Below are 27657 nucleotides of genomic sequence, written 5' to 3' on the forward strand. Positions count from 1 at the left end.
TGTTTTACAAATGTTCAAGCTTTCTGTAGCACTGACAAAAATGAGATAGTAACAACACTTCATAGGATTATTCCTAATTCTATCATTTAATGAAAAATAGCCATAAAAGTCTAGTCACATGCAGGTGGAGTGAACACCACCTGCCCCCCTCTATAGGTGAGGCCAGGACCACGTGGGTAATTTAATAATTTCCTTAGAAATTAGATGTCTAAATGCCTGACATCAAAGCAAATGCGGGGACGGGGGGAGGGGGGAAGGGGGGATGTCTTTCTGAAACATTCACATTTTTATTGGAGTATATTCATGGAATTTCTTGGTTTGGAAGGGCCCTTCAAAATCATCTACTCCAACCTGGTTGCTCAAAGCCTCATCCAAACTTAAACTTTAAACACTCTCTGTGAGGAAGTATCCACAAAAATCTAAATTCCCTGAACAACCTTTCCACAGTCTCATCAAATCTATTGTATAAATTTTCTTCCTGATATCTAATCTAAATATATCTTTCTTCACTTAAAACCATTGCACCTGTCCTGTCACTACAGGCCTTGGAAAAAATTCTTTCTTCATCTTTTTTTTGTTAAGAGTCATTTTTTATATTGAAAGGCAACAACAAATGTCTTCCCAGACTCTTCGGTTCTCCAGGCTACACAGACCCAATTCTCCCAGCCTATTAATTATATGTGTTTTACCACACTTCTCACGTCTCAGCTACAAGGAAGCTACCTCCCTTCTCTTCAGGATCCCAAGACTGCTTAAATTAGATGGCATTACTTGCCTGGTTATTCTTTCTGAGAACAACCAAAACTAGACTGTATGACCTAAAAAGCTATAGAGCAAGAAGAGGAGAAAATTATTTTTTTAAAGATGCTGAGATCAGGCAATCGGTAAATGCAAGGATTTGAAGCAATAATTTCAATGTGTTGACTTAAAACTCACTGTGTTCTATTTTAGTTAAGTAGTTTTATTGACTGTAACCTGCTGCAGGTTTGTGAAATGTGAAAGCATGTAGATATGTTTCCCACATCTGATGTTACTTATTCATTGCTTATGAAGAAGTAAGCAAATACAATTAAATTCTCCACATAAATGAACACAGCTACAGCTAAATCTCTTCTACTTCAAAAAAGACTTTTTTTTTTTAGCATGGAACACTGATGAATTCTTCAAGTTTTTTTAGAAGGACTTTCTGACATTTATCATTGGCTTTAAAGTTTATATATTTCTCATGCATTGCATTCTTAAGGCAAAAAGATCAAAAGGATAGATAGGTTCAGAGCACAAGATGTGAACTAGTTAGGTTTCAAGATGATTGACAATATTTGAATCCTGTTTTGACAAACCATACAAATTACTAAAGAAGAAGGATTCTTCAGCTGACTCTTTTAAACAAATTTCTGCCACATGACTACATATATCCTATGGGAAAGGGAAGGGTTTGGGCTGTGCATAGCTATGTAGCCACTGCTGCAGCTCACAAAGCAAAAACTCATGCACCACCTAGGACACAACTTCTATTTCTTTCCTCCTGTAAATCCAGGTGCATGGTCCTACAACTCCTTCTCCCAGCTCAATTTCATCTACCAGACCTGTGTGGAGATCCTTTCCTCAAATCATATTATCTCCTGATATTTCATCCACCCACTTAATTAGGTCAACTGAAGTACCACACATGGCCATATCAGTGGAGGCTATGCAGAGTGTTGGAACACATAATTTATGTCTCCTATATGATGACAATTCTCTTGATAATAAACTTGCTTTTGCTTAATTATTTAAAGCTGTATAGTGTGTCAAGACATGCAGCAGTTCATGAGACAGCCATTTTTTCTGTGGTCAGCAACTGCTGGCCAACTTAGACTATTGAAGAACATCCAACTTATATGTGAAAATGGACTAGTTTGTCTTCTTGGGTCAGTGAGTTGTTCATTTTACCAGACAAGATCTTTCCATGGTATATCTCATTTTCTTGTGGGAAAAGAAAAAAAAACCTCAAAAGCTAAGATCCATTTGTACCAATTGTCTCATTCTGTTCTGGTTGAAAAGCTTTTATAATTCAATATTAAAATATAAAGTGTTCTTAAAGAATTTCTGGTAGACTTTTTTGGCTTCACACCTCTTACAAATCATAAATCTCACCTTTCAGCTTTAGTTCTCTTTGCAGCACATAGGTTTTTCTGGCAACATGGAAGTAAAACACATCTAACTTCAATGTTGGACAGTTTTTTCCAATTGAATCTAACCCAAATATTAATTTCCTCTCTGTTCTTGGTGTTTAAGTGCATCAAATATCAGAAGAGGATTATCATGTTGCTTGTTAGCCCTCAGCCAGCTTACAGTATATATTTTTTGCTCCTTTAATCTTTCTTCATAAATCAATTTTTCTATACCCTTAATCATGCATATTTGTCCTTTCTGAGCTCTCTCCAATATAAAAGCTTTTTTTTTTATTCTTTTAGATCCTTTGCTTTAAAAAGTTCATAATTTTAAATTTATTTAGGATCACAAGGGAGGTTCCAAATATTACACAAAATGTTTGATACAAACAAATAACAATGTATAATAATAACATTTTCTATTTCAGCATATAGCAAACATAACCAAATAAAGCTAATGGGTATTACAAGTTATTCCCCTTTTTCTTTTGCAATTTGTGTTGGATTTTCATATCAGTGCAACCTTACCGCACTAAGTCATGATGGCATTTATTTTACCTAATTTTTGGATTCTGCAATTTTATAATCTCAGTACTTAAAATCCTACCAGCCTGTTCCAGATTGCTACCTCAGAATGAGATGAATCACTGCATTGACTATAGTGTTTATGAACAAAGTCTGAGACACTGAGAACCCAACCTCACATGAAGCTACTCTATCAAAGCTCTACATACATGGACTTTTGTATTTAGTCAAATGAATTCCATCCTCATGTCATCTTCACATTACACTGCCTGAAAAAAAATGCTTGAAAACCAAAGGAAGCTCACTACGCTCTAGCATAAAATTGTTCTTCCTACAAATCAGGCTAGTCAAAGTATTGTATTTATCTGGAGATCTTCAAGGTTTTTGGTGTAAGATGCAACTGAAGTCTAGACAATGCAAAGATGGGAAAGCTCTCAGTAATTAGATATCACAACCCTCAAGGCATTATATCATTCTCTCAAGCAAGAAAGTACTTGGGAAGTTGGCATCAGAGTCAAAATTTACGCAGAGACACATACACACCATATAATTAGAAGATTAAGGTAAAATTATGACACTACCTTTGGGAAAGTCTATCTTTTAATTGTCAGAACAATGATTAAACCTGCCACATCAGATACTTTTGCTAAATTGAAGACGTAAAGTGAATGAGAACTATAAATCAGTTTGTTTTCTCAACTCCTAAAGAAGCGCCAGTAAACTGGTAAATTTCTTGTCAAAAACGTCATGGTCAAAAAACTGCTACTTTCAATCAATTCCTCAAAAAAAAATTCAGGTAGGTTCTCATTCTTCAGGTAACCCATTGCTCCTTAGGGAAACATTTGCTTCCTAGGGAACTTCTGTCAAACAGTTTTTTCCCAACCAATGAATATGAGAATTCAAATCATAAGTGATCTAAAAAACACATACAGATGTCCCCTAATGAGGGAATGTCCATTTTCTGCAATTAGCCATCTCATTCCAACCTCAACAGTTTGGAAAAGTTTCTCCTCTTTAAAGCTATGCTCATGGAAGGACAAAGAGGCTGGAGAAGTCACCAAAGGACCACAAGACTGGAGCAGTAATGCCACCACTTCTGTGGAGGTCAGGACCAATAACAGCACGTGCTTGGAGGAGTTTTGAAATTTCCTTGTGAGCATCTGAAGGAACTGCAGCAACACATTCCTGTGAACAGCAGGGAGCAAGTTCAACAAGGAGTGGTAGGCCTTATTTCCTGATAAAACATCTTCCCACAAGAAAACGAAAAAATTTTTCCTAAGTTTCTTTCCACATGGTCCAGTGTAAGACCATGATTTCTGAACCTGATAAAGAAATTAGTAGTGCAACATTGTTCAAGGTCATATCAGATATTTGTACACCTGATATGTAGGTTTTCATTTTGTCTCTTTTGTTGGACTTAAAATGAGTCCACTGTTCTATCAATAGTGACAATAAACAATTAGACTCCATGTGTAAGAGACTGCTTTTTTCCTCTTTTTTTCCTGTGTATTCTGTGAAGCGGTTTATTTCTATAATAAATAAAAACACGACAGAAAATTTAATTAAAGTTAAATGCCAGTACCAAAATTGTTTTTCGGTTTTAAAGACTTTCAAAGATATAAATACACATAATATTTTGATAAATGGATGTGGTTTTCTTTTTCCATTTCTCTTTTAAGATTTAAAAAAATGTGCAGAAAGATGGAGAGACAAAGTAAAAATGATAACCCTCAAATATTTATAAGACCTTGAAAGTTTTTCAAAACTCTCCCAAGAACATTCCAATTCCTATAAAAATAAAAATGAGTAGAAAAAATTTTCTAGACAAACATAATTACTAACGTGTTAGGGATATTTCTCTTTTTGCTTTACCATTTTCCATCATAAAATCAGGATATTTAAGTTTTTCCAAATAAGTTAACTTTGGAATATACTTTCTCACACTGTTTCAGAACTGAAAATTTTTTTTGCCATATCACTTTCAGGAGACCCTTCAGTTCCAAATACTGTAAAGACACTTTACAGACTGCATTCTTTCACTTGCAGTTTTGTCCTTCATTCTCACATCCCATTGACAGCTGTGCTCTGTGCCAGTGCTCGTGCCATCCTAAAGGATGCACCTGTAATGAAATCTGAAGTTTTTCTACTGCCAGCACACAAAGCATCCTACTCTGGGACATGTGCTGCACCACGCACTGAATCTGGGTTTGCATTCACCCGCTGTACAACTTGATTCCATCTGCCACTATTGGAACTAAAGACACATTTTTATTCTAGTTATGGTTGGGACAAGACAAATAACTGCTTCAGCTGTAGCTGGTGAATATTAGAATACATAAATAGAGCTTTTGGGGAAAAAAGTTTTCTTCCCAACATCTCTGCGGTGGCAACACACAGGAACTAATAACCACTGCTATGACATTCAAGTAGAGGCTTAATAAAGGAAATAAACCAGGAATTTCTCTTTCAGGAATTTGTTTCCTTTGCTTTTCTGCAAGGACATATATAATAAACAAACCTTTTATGAACTTTTTAGATATCATCATCAAAGAACTCACAAAAATTCAAGTAGACATTGCTTTTGAACAGGGCTCAACTAGCAGTTTACAACTGGAGCTATATTGTAGCAGAGCACAGCAATTAATTATAGAGGATAAAATTAAGTCAAAATACATTAGCATGCATCAAGTACACTCAGAATTTCGTTACACCTAATTCTAAGTGTTCAAAAATAGTAAATGTTTAATAGTGATACAGAAGGAAACAGAAGAACAATCAAAAAGAACCCCTAAAGGATTAAAAAAACACACTAAAATTAATACATAAATCAGAGAGTTGGAAAAATAGATAAAAGAAGCAAAATGAAGATTTTACAGAAGACTACAAACCTACAAAAATGCTTTTAACTATGTAAGAACAGAAGGTGACTGAATAATACTGTAATGCCTAAAGATTATAATTTTTAAGGGATGCGGCAGAAAATGCTGTGAAAATTAAATAAATTTTTCACATAGCTTATCAGGAATAAAATTATAGGCAGATGGCAGACTTATACATGCAAAGGTATACCTTTTCTGATGAAGAGAGAAGTAAACACTGCAGCAAATACAAAATGCATATGAAATATTACAGGTGACAATCTTAGCACATATCAGATGAACTAGTTTCTCAGAGCTAAGACATATCCACTTCAGAATTCAAAAATAGGGACAAAATTTGGACCACTTCACAGGAGTAATTTAAATAATTTCATTGCTCAATTAATTAATTCCTTATGCAAGACATTACTTTGAAATCAATGAGGTTGTTCACATAAGTGTCAGCAGTGGGACCATGCAGAGGAGGAAGCTTTAGTGGATTTAAAAAGAAATGTGTGGAGCTGTTCAAGAATGGACCTGGTGCAACCCTGCTCACAGCTAACCATTAACATAATAAGGACTGCATTAGAGTCAGAGAAGCAGTGTCTCCTTCAGATATATTTTGGAGATATTCTTCAGAGACCGTTTTTTACAGTCCAAATACAGCAGTGCATGCTTATGGGAACCATGTATTACAAAAACCACAGAACATAACTTAAGCAAATTATGGAGCAATGGCTATTGCAGTGAGAGAATCTAGCAGTGAAGACCAGAAGTTTTAACTGTGAATAGAAGCAATGAATTCTGCTAGTCCAGATTCAAGTTTAAACTTCTACAACTCACTTCTATTCTGCACTGAAGTTAGCTATCTACTGTATTTTTAGCTACATGTATGAAGGAGTTCTGTAAATTCAGCCTAAAAAATTCAAAACACAGACATATTTTCAGCCAAAACAAAGTCAGAGCCAGCAGTAATTTTAATTCTCTTCACTAAATATTTTTTTACCATGAGAGTATGTGTAAAATGGATGCAATTGTAGTCACAATAGCACAGGGATATGTAGGGTTTATAGGGTGAATAATATGCTGAAGAAAAATTTGCATGCATAAATGATTGTATTTTCATACAGGTGTAGTGATTCCTGCAGCAAAAGTATTTTAAGTATTTTTCTCTCCTACCCAATCTTACTCTTTCCAAGAAATCTTAGTTTTGGAATCAATAATACAGCTCAGGACTTTTGGTTTGGGTCCCTGAGAACAAACCAAGTCTTTGGAAATGCCTCTGTTCTTGGCACATCTGTAGGAGCTCTGCTTGCTCCCAGTCTGCACAGGAGACTTGACTTGGTCTTTGGGCTGAAGACAGACCAGGAGAGACACATGGATGTTTGATTCCTGCTTTTTCTCCTCTGGAGAGAGAGCAGTCACTTTGGCTGGGATGCACCACTCTGAATCTTTGGAGATACTGCATGGGCTGTCTGGAAAATACCTGCCTGCCGGGAGGTGGGAACTGAATTGGGCTGAGTTCCCTTTTGTTCAGAGAAATAGGGCTTTGAACATATAAACAGAGGTGCTTCAAAGGGAGACAACTTCACCCTTAACCTTTCCACAGAGGAATAACCCTAACTTCCAAATTTTTAACCAGACAACAATATCAAGAGCAGTCCAGAAACAGAGTGAGGCAGTGATGACAACCAACAGCTAAGATATTAACTGTACTCAAGGTCTGCCAGTCTACGGGTCAGTTTTGACAGGACACTTGTTAAATACTCGGTGTTGACCAAAATAACTTGCAAACAGAATAACTACAAAGTATACAGATACTTAAGCATAACTCTGTGTCTTCTTTCACTTAGATACAAAAGGTATGTTTCCAGTCAGCGAAGTAAACAGAAATAAATGCAAACTGTTTGCCTACAAATAGAAAAGCAGAGGAAGTGTCATTGAAGTAGTCAACAGGATTATTAAAAGCCATTCCTCATTAATAACAAAATAAAGAAGTCTATCTCCAGAGACAGCTGAAGAGAAGATAGCAAAATACTAAAAGACCAAACAAAATTAATGTTTCCCATGTCAGCCTGTTAGCAAGTCAGTTAATCTGCAAAGGATGACTCTGTCTATTAAAAATATAGCAACAAGAACTAACAAGACAAAGCTCTATCATCAGCCTGAGCCAAAAAAAAAATTCAGGTGAGGTATTATTTAATGTTAAGTGCCTAAAACAAAACAAAATTAAAAGCTGAAGCTATCAAACAATTCATTTTGGTATTTCCAATATACTTTTTTTCTGATAGAGTTTTTCAGGAAAAATTAAAGGGGTCTAAAATATCATATGGAAAATTAAGAAAAGACAGCTGCCTCCTTTCACTCAGTATATCCCAGAAGTTACACACGGTTCACCAAACCATGTACTGCATTACCTTGATCCTTGAAGTTAACTTCACCTCCCTCATCCAAATACTATCCTGTTTGCAGGAGTGAGTTTCTGCATATCTTAACAGCTGCAGCTGATTTATTTCATACAAATAACTAATGGACCAGAAAAATAATATACACATAGTATCTTGTAAATTCACCTGACCAAGAGACTGACTTTGTTTGCTGGTACAGTTGACATTTCTGTTTCTGTAAAAGGTTATAACTTCCATAAGGGACTGAAATACAGAAGGAAGTTTTTGAGTGTAGTTCACCTAGATTGTATGTAAGCACCCTCATTACTGGGCTATCAGCTCTTTTTCCTCCTCCAGTCAGAGAAATTTCCTTCACCCCACCCCAAGCTGTCTTTTCTTTTTTTTCTTTTAATACAGTTTCTTGTCTTAGAATTTCACTAACTGGATTGCGTTTGCTTTTTTAATTTGCAGTAAAATAAAAAAAATATATTTTGTGTTAATGCATAAATAGTTTACACAACTGTCAATGAACAAAAAACAACCAGATACTTTATAGAGAACAGACCTCTTCTGTATCAGGTCCCTTTCTTTATCTTAGTTGTTATTCCTGTTCTATTGCAATATTTTAGTGAAAACACCATTAAAGTGAGTACATCTGTACAAATGTTGCTCTTCATTAACTCTTCAGACTGTGCCAAAAGTTAAGGCTGAAAGTGGGAGTTTGTTAATGGGCACTTGTTAATGGGCATTTCTGGTGTTTGTATAATTTTATGTTTTCAATCTGCCTGATAGTAGCTAGCTATTACCATTTCAGGGACACAGCAGAGAAGCCATGACTTTCTTGGTCGCAGAGCATGTGGGGTAGACCAAAATGTAGAAGGATATCTGCAATTGTGACCCATTCTCATTATATTTTTCTATTCTAAATTGTATCAGTAGAGAGTTTTATAAAATGGTAATGAATTTTGAAAGTGAATTTATTGCTTTCAGTGGCAAATTACAATTAGATGTGACCAAGGAAGGATTAAGCCCATCATTTTGCTTAAGAGCTCAGATGGTTGGAGTAATTGGAAGATAGCCGTAGGGCATCCTTTTGGTCTGTAATTGGGTCATTTCTATCTCATCCCCTCATGGTGTGTATAATTACAAATTAATTTAAAATCCCACTGTGAGTAAAGAAATCAGTTTAATATAATGGAAGTGCAAAAGCAACAGGATATTATTCTTTAAAATATTTTTAGTGTTTATGCCAAAATAGTTTGGTCCAAAAGTCATGTTCCTATGGACTGCAGGGCTCACATATGGTTTCTTTCCTGTCTCTTATGTGGACACAGGTAAACCTTCTGTCCAAAATAAATGACATCTCTTGACCACACAAGCCATAAGAGTTTTCATGGGCAACAGTGCTATCAGAGGACTCCCATGTGCCGGAATCTGAGGTACTGGTGATTCTGAGATTGTAGAAAGTCTCTGTCTTTCTGCCCCGTTGCCAAAGAAGAAGCCATAATTTGTCTGTGCTGTTTTCAAGGTCGTTTATTCTGTTTATCTCTAACATGTTCTGCTGCCCTGCCCAGCTCTGTCCTGCAGGGCAGCGTGTGGGGCTCTGCCCTCAGTGGGATGTTACAAACATTAAATACCAGAAACTCCTTGGGCTGGATTTACAATAATGTGTCAATATCTGTCACCTACGTTGAACAGTGTGTCCCCAGCCTAAACCAACAGAAAAATGCCAACATTACAGTGAAACATGGAGGGCATGAAGAAGGAGAAAAAGGACAAAACACACCCAATTTCCTCCATCTTGTCCGCTTTGAACCCCTAATCTAGAATCCTAAAATTTTATTTGCACCCATGCCACACTTAATTATTACTTATATCAAACACTCAGAGCTGGTAATTCATCCTGTAAGATTGAAACCTCTTTTCCATGGACAGAGATCACAGACAGTGTCTCTGGGGGCTCTGTCCAGGGGGTTCCTGACCCCCTGCCAGGGTCCCAGACCTGCCAGGGCAGCCAGAGGGAAGCCCTGGATTCCCACACCCAGGCAGCTCAAAACGAGGTGATCTAGTTTTACTAGATTTTACTCTTGCCATTTGAAAGGCATTTTTTTTCTTTTCCCTGAAAGCATGAAGCATGGCTCAGCCCTAGCTAGCATTCCAGCCCCTGTGGGCTGCAGGAGCTCCCAGTTCCAGCTCCTGGCTGAGCAGTGCTGCTGGCAAGTTCCGCTTCCCTGCCTGCATCCCCGGCCGCGGTCGGATGCGTTGGGCCTCCTGCCTGCCCAGCGCGGCGCAGGTGAAAACACGCGCTCCTGACAAATGGATAACCCCAACCACAGACAGTGTTTTGACTTGCTCAACTTCCTGTTTCGCTCCAAGTGTTTTCATCTCTCCCCAGAAATCTTGAAAGGGGTCGGTGAGAGGGTCCCAGGTGTGATCTGAGCACCAGGAATGTTGACAGCGAGCCGGGGGCTGCATGGGGTGTGCACTTAAATGGAAGAGGAGAAAAAAAGACTCTCAGCACAGAGAACAAGGGTATTGAGATTTGATCACATTTGTAGGTGTCTTGTAAAAACTGTAGAACATCCCATGCCATTAGCATGATAAGATTAGACTTCTGGCAGAAAAAATTCAAAAAATAAAGAAACAAAAGAAAAGAAAAGAAGGGGAGAAAAGAAAGAAGGGAAGAAAGGGAAGTGCTTAGATATAGAATCCAAAGTTCATTGGGAGCGTTCTTTATTGCATAGCTCCAAAGCTAAGATGTGCTGGGACATGTGGAAAAATAAGGAGGTGTTAAAAAGCAACCAAGCCTCTTAGTTTTCAAAACCAGTTCAAAGTCCCAGTCTTAGATTATTCACACACTGTGACCTTGAGGCCTATTTGGGATGCCATAAAAACTGCATTCAGGAAGGAAGGAAGAGATTATCAAAAAGGAAAGAACTCCTTTTCTTTCTAATAATACCTTTAGAGCAACAATCTTTTTCATTTATATAAACCCTTTCATTTGAGTATATCAACATATTTGTTAGATTAAAAAAAAAAATAAAATCTCAGCAGCACAAGGAAAACCTGGGGCAACCAATTCAGAAGAAGAGCTAGAGAGATTTGAATGCATTTATCACTCACAGGAGAGTTATCTAACAATAAAGTACACTTAGTCTTCTCATCCCAGAAGTAAAATAGACATGCTAATAGGATACAGCCACCACAGTGTTTCTCTAGTTTAATGTCACTCTGCTATTTTTGAAACAAGAAGTATTTTTAAATTTCCACATGAAACTGAACCAACTAAATATTTATTTTTATATTTTCATTACATTTTTTTAATTCCAAGAAAAAAAAAATTTTTGCAACTTAATCTCATTTCCTACTTGGAAAATTTTCTACCTCCTCCATGTAGCTTCTGGGGCAGAAGATACATACGAAGGTTATATAAAAAGCAAAAATTAAAAAAAATAAAAATAAATATGTACATTAAAGAATTAGCTTCTCTATTTGTAATTTTTCTTGCTGCTGTATTTAAAACACTATATACAAATAATATACTTGGGTGGTTAGTCTTCTATAGGGAAAAATCTACCATAAAGATCAATTATTTATAGGTATTCACTTACCCTGATATGATTTTTTTTTTTAGTAAATTATTTTGAATATTTGGCAGCTATCACTGAAAGTTCTTATACAGAAATAAGTACAAGAGCCAAACCAGAATAATTATTGGGTTGTTTAAGTTCAATTTCTTAAGATTTTTTTAATCTCTCTAAACCACAATTTAAAAAATGTGTGGCCTCAAATTAGCTACTATATAACAGAGTTCAAATTATGTGAATGGTGAATTAACTCATTTCCCTTGAAGTATTTACAACTCTCTGCTATGTAAATAATTCATGACATTTTATTTATAACAGGTCAATGGGAAATAGAAACCCATAATAAAATATTATCCTTCTTCTCTTATTATTCTCTAGACCTTAATGCTAGCAACAGCAAATATACCACTGACATCTGCATTTAAAAGAACATTTATCCTTACTGTAAAGTTGCCCTACAACCATTCCCCTGTTCAGGAGTATACTAATGCACTTGGAGCAAATAAATCCTGCTCACAGTTTGCCCACACTCCACCCCTCAGGATGCTACCAGAGCAGCACAACACTCACCTCAAACCTCAAAACCACTGGAATAAAAACCTTGGTTTGATGTGTTCCTGACCCTCAGGCAATGCTTACAACAGTTCATGAATGCAACTTGAGGTTTTGTATGCATCTGGGAAGTCTGTGGTCTCTCAACCCTTAAAGTTTCCCAGGTGGTATTCTTCTGACTTCTTTCCACCTTTGTTTGGTTCAGATTCCCAGGGAAAAAGGGTGAAGATGGTAATTTAGAAATATAGCTCTTAGAAATGTTCTGGTATGGTAAGGAGAGAAAAGACATTTTTAAAAAATTAAAAAAAAAAATTTAAAGAAAACAGAATGGAAAATGGCAATTCTACTCACAGCAAATATGAAACTTGTCAAATCCCTTTGTGTTCCACATTAATCATGGAATGGTTTGACTTGGAAGTGACCTTCAAGATTATCTAGTTCCAAACCTCCTGCCACAGGCAGAGAGGGATTAGACCTAAAAAATATTATTAATATTTTCCTATAATATAGGATTGTGCTAGATATCTGTTTCCTTTGAGACACCTGGTATAAGAGAAAGAAGGAGGTCTAAAAATGTGGGAGGCCAAGCTAGAGGTCCCCAGTCTGCTTGATATGAATGGTAACCTCCAGTGTGTCTCTGTCTGAACGAGACCTTTTTCAGTTCATGTCACGGCCCTAACCACCCACCCTGAATCCTGGCCAGTGGTCCTTCCTTCAGTGGAATTTTTTATTCTCAGAACCACTTTACTTTTGATATGTTTTATTTCCTGAGCCACTCTCTCTATGTTGTTCTACAGCAAAATTTCTGCAGTGTTTCTACATACCATCTCAGGAAGTAACTCAAAGAATGAAACCAGATTTTAAGAGAGTGAAAGTGATTTGCTAGCTTAAATGTCACGATAGTAACCTCTGTGTTGAAATGCTGAAGCCTCAGTAAAAGTTTGATTCCTTCATCAGGAGCAGAACAGAATTTGCTGGTCTTGTAAATTTTACCAAAGATGCTAGAAGTCATAACACTTTCCTAGGAGGTGTTACCTTAAACAGTCTTTGGCATGGCTGGCTGAATCTTCCATCCCAGTAGTGATCCAACCCTGTGTTGCTAAATAAAGGAGGAGCTTATCCACCAATCTGAATTCTGATGGAGTTTCCCCTCTACTTTTCCTTCCAGTGCTTTTCTTTCCTTCCTTAAATATTTCTCATTGGGCTATGTGGTCAGTTTCTCTTAGAGTATTTTACATCCAGCTTTACCTTTCACTTCAGGAACATTATTCTTTTTCAGTAACATGTCATTCATTTTTGCCATGGACCCCTAAACCCATAATTCTATACCAGCAACACAAAGGAAGAGACTCATCCCTTGTGTTGTATTCTTGCAGCTGGTAATATGGTAAAATGTGTGAGATACCTCACTGTGCCTCATAGGACGAGGGGTCTGCCTGTACCTAATTTACTCCTGAGGACACAGAGTGCAATGTAATCTCAGGACCAATATATATTTGGTAAGGCTAATTTCAGATTAAATAAATCTAATTTCAGACAAAGCTACTATTCTTGACACTGTGGCACAAGATTAGAATCCAACATTAAGTCTGATGTAAAATTTAAGGCATACTGTGTTATGATGTGGTAGCCTATGATTGTTTTTAAAATTCTGGTTCAAAACTAAAACCCAGATCATCTCTGCCACTTCCTCCAAACTCAGATCTACCAAAGTAGCTCCTCATAAGCACAAAAATGGTGTTTGCCAACAGGAACATTTCCCTGCATTCTATGTAAAATATTCTATATAGATACAAGAGCTTCAATGTTCTTTCTTTAATTTTAGAAAGGCTTATTAGACTACCTAGATATTCTTGCCTTTCAACTGTAGTAGTAGGTTTTGACTTCAAGAAGGACTAACTTTAGTTTCCAGATCTTGTGGTTGCAAATGAACATGTCAGCTGTGATCTTGGGATTATGCAAGATTTGGGGTGCAGCTAAAACTTAATTAAAAGTTTTGATAAGCATTTGCTTAAATTCCAAAGTGAAGAGAAAGGAAAAAAGAGCCTACATGAAAAAGCAGGTCGGATTGGGTTGACGACTACTTTTTAATGAAGTTCCACTTGTAGGTTTAAACTCAGAAGTGACCATCCTGTCTGACCCCAAGTATAACAAAGGCCATCAACCTCCCCCCAGGAATTTCACCGTTTCACTCAGTAACTCGGAGCTGATTTGATCTTTTACAAAACCATGCAATCTCTATTGAAAGTCATGAGGAGTTTATCCCTCCTCACCAGCAGACTTACAGGTAATATTGCATACAGGCAGCATCACACTTCTAAGGTTACTCAGCCACTGACAGGAAAATCCATTTAAGAAACAAATCTATCCTGAGCAAACAGGCCTTTAATCTCTTGCATTATCTCCACTGAAGGTGATTTTATTGTAGGAAGCTCAGGAAAAAAGGCTTTTATAATGGCACTGCCTGCATGTGAATGTGTTTAATGACTTTTTAACCCATTAGCCATCCACAGGATAACAACCTCAAATAAATGTGTTTCCCAGAAATAGGTGGCTAGATAAAAAAAGTCTACTGGTGGCATGTTGGATTTTAATATTAGACATAGGAAAGTCTTAATAGGAAAAAGAGGCTGTAAATGTTCCAACTACAGAAAAGCGCCATCTGAAAACTGCAGTTTCATAGGCAACACAGACTTTTTCACCCACAAAATCTATCACTGGGAGTGTATGAAGATTCCTAGGAAGCACCTGGGAAATATGGACCACCATCAGACATTTCTGAGGAAACCAGCTCACATTGGCTGAGTCCTTTTGTCACAGATTTGCTTTGGGTCACTTTTACTTTGCTTTGCTCCCAATTTTGTGAATCTGTCCTTTCTTTTTGTTCTATTTTATTTCTCTAATTCTCTAAGAAACACTTCCCAACCTTTCCCAATTTAATAAATTAAACAGTGTAGGTGAAAAAAAATTTAAATCCTGCATTGTGTTTTGGGTTCACCCTGAAGCTTTATTAATTTCAACTCCTTATGTCTCAACTGCTGGCCCACCACCAGTCCTGCATAGCATGCTTATATCTCAGGGAAGGCTCATTTTCAGCTCCCCTGTGAAGCAGGACACTGAACAAGTGCCAGAGAGAGACAACCCCTGCCTGCCAGAGCTGCAAATTACAAGAAAAATTTAAACATGCATGTAATAGGGAAGTAAAACCACGTATGAAAAGCCACTTATAGAAGAACAGGAGCAAGGAGAGGATCTTCTAATTCCAGCCACACCTAATCCCCTTTGACTTGCACACTTTTCATAGTACAGTTGGGTTTGTTCTGTAAGGGTTTATTTCAGCTAAACCAGACAAGACTTGGTTCAAAATGGCATAGCTCATTCTGCAATAGCAGGAATCCTTTTGGAAAATGTGAGGCCAAATGCTCTAATATCAGTTGTGTGGAAATCAAACAGTAAGGGAATTGTGCTGTCCATAAAGAAGAGCTGTATACTGAACTACAGAGAATTATAAGCAGGAAAATAACAATATCAAAAGGATTCTGAGTAAATAAAAAACATTTGGGAAGGACTCTTCCCCATTTATTCATCCCTAATTAAAATAACCTAACCTACTAGGGATGGAGTTGCTATCATGGATCTTCCCATCCTCACTCCATGCCAAACCAATATCTGTAAATAGAAAGGAAATTGAAAATAGTACTCTCTTCATGGGAGGTGATCCATTCTTTAGGCCCATTTCAAAGGTTTGAGATTTTAATGGGTAATCAGCCATCTGGAGACATTCCCTCGAGGTGCCTGCATATTTTGATTACAGAAGAATTCAACACTACAGCTCTGCTGCTCAGGATGAGCTTTCTGTGTCTAGTACCTTATATTATTAGACATATATTTTGTATTAATTTATACCTTGGGGAATTATGGCACATTAGTTTGCAACTTGCAGAAATCACCTGTCTCTTTAAATTGACATCAGGTGAAGCTCCTACCACCACGGAGTAAAAGCTTCCTTACATACACATATAAAGAAAGGCCTCTCCCAGGGACCAAATGGTGATGAAAATGGCCACTTAAAAGCCTTCCACACCTGCAATATTTCCAGTTCTTGACATTCAGGTCTCAAGATTAAAACTTTAAAAGAGATCATCCAAATAGACTTTCTGCTTGTCTTTACATTTTCTTTTCTCTTTTTCTCTCTTTGTTTTTCTTTCTCTCTTTCTTACTTTCTGTCTTTCGTTCATTTTTTCTCTCTCTGTCCTTCTCTCTTTTGTTCTTGCCTTCTTGCCTTTTTCCCAATCTTTTCTCTGTCCCTGTAAGGCCTTGGAAACTTCAAAACTTTTAAAAGCGAATACAATGATTTTCACTCAACCACGTTACTCTAGTATATGATGTTTTGAGAAAACCACCAAATATTGCAAGGCTCACTGATAAAAACACTGCAGCTGGCAACATGGTTGAATGAATCATTCTCCCTCAGATTTTTGTACAGACCAAATATGCTGGCATAAGCAACTATTCTCTTCAAATAGAAGTGATGGAGCCAGAAGGAATGATTACAGCACAAAAGCTGTGACCTGTCCTGACTGAGCTACTTTTTATATTTGGCTCTGTTGACATCTTCTTGTTTATTCTTCTGTGAGCATACTCAGAGTATGTATGATCTTTTGCAGTCTGTCTTACAAATCTTCACAGACAGACAGTCAAACACAAAGCAGCTGCAAAACAAACAGGTATTGCAATGTTATGCTCAAAACTGTAAGTCCAGCTGAGAAGAGCATAAGAACCTAGGCTCAGTGCCTGGTTTACATGTCTATTTGTTCATCTTTCTAAAAAACAAAAAAAAAGCCTCATGTGTACACTGATGAATGATCACCAATGTGTAGCCTAGTGCTATCTCTCACCACCCACCCAATTTCAAAATCTCATAGCTGATCTGGGGCTTTTTTGGGTTTTTTTTTTCTTTTTTTTGTACTTGTTTCTCCTGACCTGAGAGCCTGCTCTCCTTTCTCCTTAGAAATGATGCACCTGTGAGCTATGCTTTGTGCATTGTTGAAGGCCAGTTCATCATTCACTTAACAGAGTTAAAATTATCTATTTTAATATAAATCAGTCATAGCTCAGGCATTCTGGGCCTAAGGAAGGTGTGCATAACTGCAGAAAAAAACCTAGCATACTGTTTGAAATGTCATTCACTCTGTGACTGGGGTTAAAACAAGGGGTTAGAGCAGGGCCCCATGAAATCCTAAATGCTATGTCCAACGCTGAAGTTGTCACAGGTCCTATTGTTATACTGAAATCAGGAGGCATGCAGACATTTATCAATGTCAAAGTCCCACCAAAGCTCTAAATCCACAAATGAGGACCTCCTCTTCACAGAATCTAAAAGACACAAGAGCATATTATGAAAATAATTCCACAAGCATTGTTCCCTCTTTTTAAAACATGAAGTCAACAGGAGCTTATACCCACCTCTTCTATTCATTATTTTGAGTGTAAGAGCTTATGGAAAAACTGAGAATAGTGGGCTCTACATAATCTCTTTTCTACATGCTGTCCTAAATTTTAAGCTATCCAGGTAGAAAAGAGCACACTTAAAACCCTCCCAAAGGTTTTCCATTTTCTATAAAAGTATTAAAGATCTTCTAGTGAAGGAGAAAAATATAGAGCAAGATGAGTTTAAGCCTGTTGTTAGAGCACTCAGCTTGCAAAAGGGCACAAAATGTCATAGCTGTTGAGTTCTTAAGGCCTTTTCTGGATTAAACTTCCATGGGATAAAATAGAGAAGCAGGCTGTGATGAAGGGATTGGATAGACCCATTCCTTCTGCCTGGAGAATGGGCTCTCCCTTTCCCAGTAGCAACAGAGACTATTTACCACTATCTGACCTGCCACCCTGGAAAATGGGGTCTCCATTTACTGACCCCCAGTGAGCTGAGATATGCAAAGACACTGAGCCTCCTGCAGTTTCACTGCAGGACTAATGGCTAAATTGTCTGGCCACATCCTCTATGCTGTTATCAGAAAGAAAAAGCATGATGCTGGTTGCACTTTCAAAAGAAAATGTACAGATGCTGGCACACAGGAGAAGTTTCTTTGCTCTAAATTGCTCACAAGTGACAACACTCTTCCATAGCTCTCAGCAAAAATATTAAAATTCAGGGAGAGGGAGCACTGGTATGTAAAACACTTCACTTGTTAATGTTTCTTTGTGGTTAAATTAAGAGTTCCTGCTCACAGTCCTGTTTTAGGCATAGAGTCCAAGTATTGCATATTGTCAGTGCTATAAACAGGATTTTTTTGGAAGAGCCTAGATGCAGACGCTAGGCTGTGCAACTGTCAGCATTTTAGTATCCACATCTCTGGTCAGAAGTGAAATGACTCTCAAAAACATATGCTCAGCCCTTAAATTTCAGTCACTTTATTGAAATATGAAAGGATACTTAAAGATAACCCTGAAAAGGTACAAAAAGGCCTTATGTTCATGGATATACTTGTTACATTTAATTGACCCTGATAAATCAGTTTCCTGATTCATTTTTGTGGTTGGTCCAAAACTTTGATATCTTTATTTGGTAAAAGGAAAAATTAACTTTATATCAAACAGGTGTCCTTTTATTAATGAAATACCTAGAATTAGATTGTACTTGGATTTGCTAAATATTCTAGGTGGCTTCCTGATACAAATTAAAACTATTGTGGTTGATAATGCATCTAAATATTAGGAAAATATTTTACTTCATAACTGTAGTAGATATTTAATTTAATAAATTGGGGACAAATATAAGCCTTACCTATTTCAAATGAAATTTTTGTCTAATTTCTAAACACCTCATGACTGGTTTGTGTCACCACCTCTAGAAAATTCATTCCAAACTTATGAAAATACAAGTGAAGATTTGAAATTCTAGACCACTGAATTGTGGAAAATTTTAAGCACAGTGGGTCCTGAAGGCAGTTTTTCCTACAGGAAAAGCAAAACCAAGGCAGAGATGTAAACAAGTTATGACAGGCTGTGCATGGATATTGCTAATGGTCTGTGCCTTCGACTCAGCATTTTCTCAAATTAGTTTAGCCTTCATTTGCCAACATTTTTTTCTTTGTATATTCAAGTGGTATATTTTTCCTCTCAGTTACTAAAGTCTTCCAGAATTATCTAATACCTGACTTTTAAAAATATTTTCTGTGCAGCTGCTAATAGCTGCCTACATGGAAGCCCTATTCAAAAGCTGCCAGTGTCTCTGCAGACACACCTGCCAAAGGCTGCAGGCCTTGGAGCACACAGCCTGCTGCTGGTTTGAGGAAGCAGGCACACTCAGGTGTAGCTGTTTTCCATTACTCCTGGGTAGGCACAGGCACAGTTCATGTCCCACATCCTCCAAATCTGTGTCCCATGCAGTCGTGGGACTCTGCTGTGGTTACTGGTGGTGGGTGGTGCATGTGGATGTGGGGTTCAAACTGCAGCTAAGTCACTCAGAGAGGTTACTGCAGCTGCTACTGCTCTTCCCCAGCACACTGAGTGCAACCAAACCTCCCTGTGCAGTCACTTTCTAACCTCCCAAAATGATCTGGCTCAGCCTGAACACATTAATAAGCAGTGGTGCCATTTACAGAGCAAACTTCTGTCAGAACAGGAGCAACAGGATAACTGGGTATGAGGATGGTGAAGCTTTGGAGAAAGAGCCTTCAATGTCTGAAAGCAGCTGAGCTGTGTTTGGAGCAGCATGTTGGACTGCAGCTGGAGGGGTCTGCAATCACACAGTTAATAGCAGTACATCTTTATGGAATTATGTAAAACCACTCCATTTCAGAATAATCATAATGACCTGCCATTCCTCCTGGGGACTTCTGTGCAATTGTGGCTACAGGGGACTGACACTGGTTAGGGATTGCTGGTGAGTGGTAATACCTGTTTCTTTGTGTGAGTGGTGGTGGTGATTCAGCCTGATGCCAAGGGTATGCCAAATAACACTAATCCCATGAGCATGGAATGAGATAAAGGTTTGGAGAATAGGTTTAAAACAGGCAGAGTAGCAGTTTTCTGCACGGAATGTGGTAAACAGAAAATCTGAACAATGAGGTATGAGAAAAGGTAATCTGGTGAAACCATTTGATTAATAGTAGAATTTAGTCCAGCTGATAGAGGTATGTGAGAGATGAGAGAAAACATGGCAGCCTGAAGAGGAAAATAAAGGGAAGCAGGTGATAAAAATCCCAATAAAAGACTGCTGATCAGAGAGGCTACTGTCTTTAATTCCACCCCACAATGGCTCTCAGCTCCACAGATTTCTGACTGAAATGGCTAATCACACTGTCACGACCACACTAACCTATCTCAATCACAATTAATAAAATCAACCCAAAAAAAGATCTTGAAGCAGTAGATTTTGAACCACTGTCTTCCATCTATTTTTTCACACATCTTCTACCTGGTGGTTGACATCTACGTAATTTCTTACATCTAAGTAAATTTCAGCTCTTTGGGGAACACAGAGAATCTATATAAACAAGCAAACACTCAGTTTCTGTCCAATGTGTTATTTTCACTGACATTATAAAGAACAGCAGTGAGGAACTGCAAATATAAGAATATTAAGTCAGCAGAAATCACTGCAGAAGGGACCATGGCTGCTGCCTATAAACTCATCAGAGGGTAAAACTGCAGGAAGGGAGGCCAATACCAGATCTCTCCAAGTGCTGACAACCCCAACTGGTGGGTTGTGCTGGGATGGGACCTTGCCTGTGCAAGTGGCATCCATCCTTCACCCTAGCATGTACACTCAACAAGCAGTGTGCACTGTGCACCAAGCAGAGCTCTAGGGAGGCCAAAGGGTGCTTGCTGCAGTGCAGGGTGTGTGGACAGGACTAATGAGTGAACAGTGATGCTCCTCAGTGAGAGGTATTATCAGAAAAAAAGGCAGCATAATGCAGCCTGTGCAATAGAGGACAGAAAATTAGGTCCTTAGGTTCATTGAGTCTAACTATATAGACATTGAAGGGATAATAAAACTTCAGCTAAAAAGTGCTAGTAACCTCTAAACATGACTTAATAATTTCAATTTAATTATTTGGGGCTATATAGAATGACAGAGTTAAAGTCCCAAATATTTAGGTGGTCTCCATGGTCTCCATCATGGAACCTGATTTATGTGTCAAAATTCCTTAAAGAAAGGGCTAGAACTTCAAAACAGGACCCAAAACAGCCAGCTCAGTGAGGAGCAGCCCAGAACTGCAGAGCCCACCACCCCCTTCTAAACATATTTTTTTTCTTTGAAGGAATACCATGAGTTTTTAAGAATTGTAAGGGAAGCAAAAAAATTTCTCAAAGTCTACTGATTTCTGTCTTCACATAAGAGGTGGGGTTCACATTCTTTACAGCAATGGATTAGAACAAACACAGACACACACAAACACACACACAGACACTAGAAAAGTGCCAGAACCTCAAGGCAGTGGAAGTAGGTGGAAAATTTTTCTTAAAAATGGGATTTTGGGTTTTTTAATAATAGTGCATGTAAGAAGACACTAAATATCTGATTGCTATGTGATTGGTTCTGGTGGAGACAAACTAGTGAGAAAGTGTAATTCAGGCAGTCAGAGGTGAATGACATGGCTCTGCAGTATATTACATGGCTCTCATCACTTCATGTGATATATGTGTGAATAATTAAAAGTTTGAACCTGCCATGTTTAGGTTAGAAACAGGGAATTTGATTCCTGATACATAATACCTAAAAGCAAATACATATTGGTCACGCCAAATATTATTGGTATGGAATCTATGAAAAACAAAACAAAAACAAAACAAAACAAAAAAGAGACATGTAGCTCCCAAAAGTGAAAGGCAAGCAGGTTCAAGTCAGCCCTTTCATTTCCTCTCCACAATTGTAGTTGAGAACACAGTTAACTCAGTCAAGAATTTTCTTTTTTTTTCCTCCTTTTTATTTTGACAGGGGCTTTCACTCCCCCCACTGAAGGAAACTAAACTCAGAGAACTTTACAGGCATTTCTATTGACTCTGTGAATAATCTTGACTCTATGGATTATCCTCAAGCAGCTGTGGAAAACACAAAAGATTTCCCCAAACATAAGAAAAAGAATACTGATGCAGCCTGGGGCAGGATTTTTTTTCCCTCAGCTCTCAAGTGATTTTTAAGAGCCAGCCGGTCTGGAAAACGATGGATTTGTTTGTAGGAAAGGTAAACACTGCCAAAATCAACAAGTTCCTTCCTTAGGGGCCTGTAGAGCAAATTGGTCCACAGATTAAGACAGTTCAGTTAAGTCATGTTGGGGCTGACATGAGCCCTTCAGGCTCCTTCACTTTTACCCCAGAAAATACAATGAAAAGTGATAAGATTCTTATGAAGGAATTACACATAGGAGGGTCAGAGAAATTAAATAAATTAAAATTGATCTCCTGTAAATTTCCGGGCAAAGGACTTGAGGAGCTTAACTGAGAGGGTTGGTACGTTTACCAGTAGTCAAAGAGGTAATTAGACTCAATTTTGAGTCAAATAGGCTCTGTCTTGACTCCCTAGATTGGTATCAGTGAAGGATTTAACAGTGATTAGAGCCGTGTAAAATGATCTCATATGTTGTCACCTGCCAAAGAAATGGTAGTGGATGACGTCTAACCCTATTCACAAGTCATTTTTCCAACCCAAACCAGGAAATGTGCTAAACAAGCAGAGCCACTATGTATTACAGAGGTGGATTTCATCTTATGAATTCACAGGTTGTGTGTCAGAGAAAAAGTGAGATGGGAAAAACAGCATTTTACAATCTGCTTTGCAATTTCCCAGTGCTTTTTATTTCAAAATCATGAAAGAATTAAGACAAACTGGTTTTTAATCCTGATAAGACACCAAAACATTCATCACTCTCATTACAAAAATCAAGAAAAAGAGGGAAATAGAAACTCGAGTCTCGTGCCAATTCTGGTGCCATAAATCATAAGGAAATTTTATCAGAAAAAAGTAATAGGAAGGTAAGGCAAAATTTTCAGGTTATTCTACTAAACAATGATGCCTAAAACTTTAGCAAGCAGTTCTGAATACTTTGGCTGGCTGTAGCTGACATGGCCAGGTCATGCATAGTTCAGTTGGACTTTATTGGCATGACAACATCTTCACACACAGCTACAGGAAATCAGCAATGCAGCTGGGAGGGAACACAAACTCCTGACTAGCAATTCTGTGTATTAATGACAATACTCTGCTTCCTGGTCCCTTACATCCACACAGCATTTTTCAACCATTAACTAATGCATCAGTGAGATTTGTTTGAGATGGAGATGCAACAAACAAGCTCAAAATGAGGAGAATGTAGGGCCACCATTTCAGTGGGAAAAGATTAACTCACTCTAATTAAATCCCACAGAGTCTCTCTGTTCAGAAACCACCACATTTTAAAACCAATGAGAGTTAACATCTGATTAACAGGGAGGTTAGCTGCTGTAAGTCTGCTATATATAAACATTTCAAATGCTTATTTCTGCTGGAAAACATTGCAGAGGAACACTATATCCAAAAATATTTTTCAAAAAGGCTAAAAAACTGCTAATCACTGCGTTTACACTCTCATTCTGACTTAAATTAACATAGTTCTGCAGATTTTCCTGCACAGCCATACACAAGACTCTCCATGCAGAGGGAGCACACGTGTGCAGCAGTCACACGGCAGTCACCTCTGTCTCGGGACAGAGCTGTTGCACTTGCTGTCACCAAAAGGGGAATATCAATCCTGCTGGTGGTGATGGTGATGTCTCTTGTTGTCCAGAGCTGCTGTGGACCCAGCTGTCCCTCCTGCTCCACAACTGCAGGCACACATGCTGAGCACCATCAGGGATAAGTGCCAGCAGAATTCCTCAGCTCCATGAGACTCAAGTACCACAGCACCAGCACAGCCTGAGCCTTGCTCACACGTGGTGCCAAGTGTGGAGCTGGCAGGTAGCACTGATCTCTGCCTTTTACTGAAGCCAGGCTTCTTTGTATTGGTCCAGTCATCATATGACCTCTCCCGACTATGTTTTCTATTTATTATTGCCAGAGAGAAAAGGGTTTTCACATGATTGGTATATGTGCAGACACCAAAACTTTGCCTACTCTTAGAAAGATATTTGATTTATATTAATGAAGTGCTATTTTGGAAGTGAGAAACTGACTAAGAAATTTTATTCAGTTAAAGAGAGACCCAAGGAAATATACACCTCGTTTATGACTCATAGTAAAGAAGGAGAAAGAACTTATGCCAGCTAGAAGGGAATGGCAATCAGCAAGTGTGTTTTTAGCAATTCACAGATATTATCCACAGCTTTACTCATTGAAACACAAATTCACAGTGTCACTCCTGATTGTATAACAGAGGGGTTTATTTCCAACATAGTCATGGGTTAATAACTTTAGTTTGCTTGTAACAATTGAAAAGTAGCAACAGGCATCATCGCTGTTGTTATGGCCACAGGGTGGTAACAGAATTCAATGAATTCTAGAGAAAAATACTCAAAATGTCAAAACATAAGCTTAACTGAGAAAAAGGCTGAAGTGTAAACCCAACCCAGAGAATGGAAAAGTACTGGATAAAACACTGGAAAATATACTGCAGGGAACAATCCTGCTTTGGCAGTGGGATAGACTAAATGACCTAATACAACTTTTCCATCTCTAAGTTATATGATTCTATGATTCAACAAAAACAAACTGTGAAATTAAAAACTGAAGCAAGTCTATAACCTGACTACCACATTTCACAAATGTATATATACATGATTCTATAGGTATTTAAAATAGTGACTGTCTTGGCACTAGTACTACAGAAGATATATGCAGACTGTCAGATTTCCTCTTAAAACATTCATCTGGCTGCCAGGCTGAGCAGATGCCAGCAGCCTCAGAGATAGACCTAAGAATAACCCTTAAGACACTCTGGAAAGAAAAAAATCACTCAAACTGAAAAAGTAAATTATGGTGACTGCCATGAGTGAAAACTCTCTGTTATGACAATCAAGGTAAAGAACAAAGAAAAAAAAAAAACAAAAAAAAAAAAAAAAAAAACCAAAGCCACCAACCAACAATTAAAAAAAAAAAACAAAACCGAAAAATAGGGACAGAAAGAAGGAAAGAAGGTTAGGCCCTCAATGTCATCAGCTGTATGAAGAATGGATACTCCATACGATAGGCACCTACTATTCTTTTACCTGTTGTGCTTTTCCTATGTGGGGACACTTACAAATAAGTTGGATACATTCACATCATAAAAAAATTAATAAAATATGTAATACATCCAAGTCCATTCCTACCCTTTTTTTTCTTATAATGATCTTCTTTTAAAGGAAATCACTAATCTTAAGTGACAGCAAAGAGACATATATATTTAGGTTATATTAGCTTAGTTTAAAAGTATTCCAAAGGAGAATATGTACTAACAAAGACTGTCCTGTTTTCTGAGAAGGAAATACTGACTTTCAAATGTGCTTCCCCATGCAGATAATCCTGTGACCACAGAAGTTCCTGCAGTTGTAAATAATTTGAGACCACCTGGACATGTCTAATGTAGATAGCCTAGGGAAATAAGTCATTCAAAAGAAAAACGAAGTCCTCTTATTTGAGTCCCTGGGTACAGATCTGTAGCTCTAAGGCTAATCAATTAGCTTCCAGCAGAAGAATGGGTGGCTCTGTTCTGGAGTACCAGCTTCAGTGCCTTTCTAAACAGTGGAAGAGCCCTGTCATCCTGTTTTAAATAAGGAAAAAGCTTCACCACTGAGGAGGACAAGTATATGATTTAAACAAATAGTTTATTAAAGGAGCAATTGTGAAAGAAAAGATTAATCCTGTTTTTTTTAAAGGAGTGTTTGTGCCATCTGAGAAAAATAGCTACTGTGGATTGACTTTCCACAACAGTGAGCTTCCAATTATTAAATAATGGGTTTTTTTCTCAAAGGAAAAAACACTAATAGTGCTGAAAAAAACAAATGCTGGACAGACCATAATCCAGATGATTGCCACTGGAGTGGAATCAAACAAATCTACTTGGGAAGGTGAAGAAGTTTCCTGATGGTAAAATAAAAATAGTAGATGCATAAAACTGCAGGCTCCTTCAGCTGCTTTTAAACCCTTTTAAAATTGCCTTATTCATTACTATCCCAATTTTTACATCTGCTTCAGCCCTTATTCTACAGCAGATGTTAAAACAGCCATCAAATCGTTACAGAATCTCAAGTCTTGTGACTTAAGGATGTTTTAACAAACTGAGATATTTAGGAGCCAATTCTACTGATTTTCAGTGAGGTTTGGGCTCCTGGGACAGGATTCACAGGAGAATTTTATTTAGAGGTTCAGAGTTCCTACTGCACTGTCCCAGCTGATAGTGACCCTGGAGGCCACAGCTCTCAGTAGCACAGGGGGCACAGGAGCAGGACAAGAGCTGCAGAAGCCCCAAGAAGGATCTTTATGCTAAAGACAGAAATGCCACACCTTGTCTCCTCATTACAGTCAGCTTAGTTTCTCTCTCTTCAGCTGCTGCATTTGTTCGGCCACTCTAACTATATTTGCCTGCAGATATGTCAAACTGTAAGTTAGACCCAGTTTTACAAGTTACAGATCCAACATAGCTGCTTGACTTGTGCAATTCTTTGTACAATTCATGGAACATGAACACCTCATTCAGTAAATCAGCAGACACATAGAAGAGAAATGCTCCACCAGGCTGAGCCAGAGGATATTTTGTGAGTTGAGCTTCAACTCACAAGCTGAGCAAAGTTCCTGGCTCCACTTGTGCTTCACAGCCATGAACTTTGCAGAGCTTTCCACAGAAAAATGGAGGGAAAGAAGGGAGAAGTGGAAGCCAAAAAACTCCCTTATAGTGTTATGACTGGGATATTTATTTCAAAGATCCACATACATATTCCTCTTTGGGTAATTGAATCTGAGCCCAAGCTTCTCTATGCATGTGCTTTTGGGTATCTGGGGACAATGTTTCTCAATTCCTCAGATCTTTCTTTTTCCATTAATTAAGTAGTCTGCTCTTTAGGGTAGTGAGAGGAAAGCATGAAATTAAATAAAGGGAAAGGCTGAAGGAAAAAAACACCCCCTAACTTGCCAAACAGAACATTTCCCTGAAAAGTAGGACACCTGGAGCTGAAATAAAGTTGGATGAACCCCATTTTCCAGGGCTACATTTTCTAACCAGGTCATCCTCCTGCAGCTGAGAGATGCTGAAGGACATGTAGGAAATTTGAGTCTGGACTAAGTATATCTACTCAGCAGGAAAAACAAGATACATTTAAGCATGTGCTACATTGACCGAAGTACTACTACTGCAAGTATTTTAAATAGGTCTATACACCAATCAGAAGGAAAACTAGAGGGCATTTTGATAAAGATGCACACACAGATATGATGGTTATTTGGACTTAGAAGAAACAGGCTGGTGATGTGATTCTACACTTTAATTACAAGGGTTTAATAGGGTACCTTTGGAAAATGAGCCTGCAAGTACCCATAATGTGTTTGAAGAGGGACGTGGGATTTTCTGAAGGTGCCTCCCCTGTGCAGTGCAGCCTTGTGCAGGGACACCTGACACAGGGTGCCACACCTGCAGGTGTT

General features: G+C 38.0%; 1 long non-coding RNA gene across 2 annotated transcripts in view; it reads right to left on the bottom strand.

The window, feature by feature from the left end:
* LOC146768116 (uncharacterized) overlaps positions 1-27657 on the bottom strand; it is a 175488-nt gene that overhangs the window by 70328 nt on the left and 77503 nt on the right. For both annotated transcript variants that reach the window (XR_014950574.1, XR_014950573.1), the window contains one exon: positions 1-27657. This exon is cut by the window's left edge and continues 41157 nt beyond it; it is cut by the window's right edge. This is a non-coding gene — a long non-coding RNA (uncharacterized LOC146768116).

The sequence above is a fragment of the Lonchura striata genome, chromosome 2 (assembly GCF_050655825.1).
Source record: "Lonchura striata isolate lonStrDom1 chromosome 2, ASM5065582v1, whole genome shotgun sequence".
In the NCBI taxonomy this organism is placed as follows: domain Eukaryota; kingdom Metazoa; phylum Chordata; class Aves; order Passeriformes; family Estrildidae; genus Lonchura; species Lonchura striata.